Raw genomic sequence first — 2,530 nt, 5'->3', positions numbered from 1 at the left:
GAGAACGACTTGTATGAATATCAAGAGCTCAGATGGAAACCCAGTTCTAAGCAAAGAAGGGAAAGCAGAAAGGTGGAAGGAGTATATAGAGGGTCTATACAAGGGCGATGTACTTGAGGACAATATTATGGAAATGGAAGAGGATGTAGATGAAGATGAAATGGGAGATATGATACTGCGTGAAGAGTTTGACACAGCACTGAAAGCCCTGAGTCGAAACAAGGCCCCCGGAGTAGACAATATTCCATTGGAACTACTGACAGCCGTGGGAGACCCAGTCCTGACAAAACTCTACCATCTGGTGAGAAAGATGTATGAAACAGGCGAAATATCCTCAGACTTCAAGAAGAATATAATAATTCCAATCCCAAAGAAAGCAGGTGTTGACAGATGTGAAAATTACCGAACTATCAGCTTAATAAGTCACAGCTGCAAAATACTAACACGAATTCTTTACAGACGAATGGAAAAACTAGTAGAAGCCAACCTCGGGGAAGATCATTTTGGATTCCATAGAAACACTGGAACACATGAGGCAATACTGACCTTACGACTTATCTTAGAAGAAAGATTAAGGAAAGGCAAACCTACGTTTCTAGCATTTGTAGACTTAGAGAAAGCTTTTGACAATGTTGACTGGAATACTCTCTTTCAAATTCTAAAGGTGGCAGGGGTAAAATACAGGGAGCGAAAGGCTATTTACAATTTGTACAGAAACCAGATGGCAGTTATAAGAGTCGAGGGACATGAAAGGGAAGCAGTGGTTGGGAAGGGAGTAAGACAGGGTTGTAGCCTCTCCCCGATGTTGTTCAATCTGTATATTGAGCAAGCAGTAAAGGAAACAAAAGAAAAATTCAGAGTAGGTATTAAAATTCAAGGAGAAGAAATAAAAACATTGAGGTTCGCCGATGACATTGTAATTCTGTCAGAGACAGCAAAGGACTTGGAAGAGCAGTTGAATGGAATGGACAGTGTCTTGAAAAGAGGATATAAGATGAACATCAACAAAAGCAAGACAAGGATAATGGAATGTAGTTGAATTAAGTCGGGTGATGCTGAGGGAATTAGATTAGGAAATGAGGCACTTAAAGTAGTAAAGGAGTTTTGCTATTTGGGGAGCAAAATAACTGATGATGGTCGAAGTAGAGAGGATATAAAATGTAGGCTGGCAATGGCAAGGAAAGCGTTTCTGAAGAAGAGAAATTTGTTAACATCCAGTATTGATTTAAGTGTCAGGAAGTCATTTCTGAAAGTATTCGTATGGAGTGTAGCCATGTATGGAAGTGAAACATGGACGATAAATGGTTTGGACAAGAAGAGAATAGAAGCTTTCGAAATGTGGTGCTACAGAAGAATGCTGAAGATTAGATGGGTAGATCACATAACTAATGAGGAAGTATTGAATAGGATTGGGGAGAAGAGAAGTTTGTGGCACAACTTGACCAGAAGAAGGGATCGGTTGGTAGGACATGTTCTGAGGCATCAAGGGATCACCAATTTAGTATTGGAGGGCAGCGTGGAGGGTAAAAATCGTAGAGGGAGACCAAGAGATGAATACACTAAGCAGATTCAGAAGGATGTAGGTTGCAGTAGGTACTGGGAGATGAAAAAGCTTGCACAGGATAGAGTAGCATGGAGAGCTGCATCAAACCAGTCTCAGGACTGAAGACCACAACAACAACAAATTATCTAATGTTAACAGATGTAGCTTAATGGTGCGCTTTTAACCGGTTTTGATCAACTTCGACTTTTCTTCGAATACGTAGTATGTTCGTTATGGAAGTGCTCCTATAAGTAGAATGTGTTACTTGTCGTTGACAACAAGCATTTTTATCCATTTGAGTGTTCTTACGAAGACTACAGTCTGCTTCAAACTTGGTGCTCTTCTCATAACACGATTATACATTGTATGCATTGAACTCAACCAGTACGCAAATATTTGTTCAACTGCAGAAATTCTTTAAACCACCTCGTAAAGCTTACAACGCCATTTCATTTTCGAAAATTGTGTTTGTACCATATACAAACTGCTTGACGGCGCAACCATACCTCACCAAACGTCAGGCTTCAGTAAAAGCTACGTCTTTGGCAATCTAGTAATGTATGTCTGTGATATATTTTGTCTGCTCCTGTAGCTTAACCAAGGATGTATTTTAACCTCCTTGGTCGTAGCGCAAAGTTATACCACAGTCTACCATAACAGTCGCGACACTCACTGCTGTAAAAGTTGTTGCCGTTTGACAGATGGAGCGACACTAGCGATCCAAGCGGCAGGTAAGCTGAACGTCAGACGCGTCGTGAGCATATGTATGTTTGCATCCATTTCCTACGTAATTTCCGAATTTTTCGAGTTATTTTCTTGCCTCCAAGAGCTTGTGTAGTACCAGAAGGCATGTAAGTTTCTAAAAATGATTCTAAAATAAGCGCAAGTATGGACAAAAACCATTAATAGAGTGGCAAGCTACAACACATTCGTGAAGAAACACTTGTGACATTGGACAGAATTGCAGCTTACCACGTTGATATCAAA

The sequence above is a fragment of the Schistocerca piceifrons genome, chromosome 8 (genome assembly GCF_021461385.2).
Source record: "Schistocerca piceifrons isolate TAMUIC-IGC-003096 chromosome 8, iqSchPice1.1, whole genome shotgun sequence".
Taxonomy (NCBI): Eukaryota; Metazoa; Arthropoda; class Insecta; order Orthoptera; family Acrididae; genus Schistocerca; species Schistocerca piceifrons.
The sequence above is the reverse complement of the archived record's forward strand: the minus strand, read 5'-3'. Positions refer to the sequence as shown.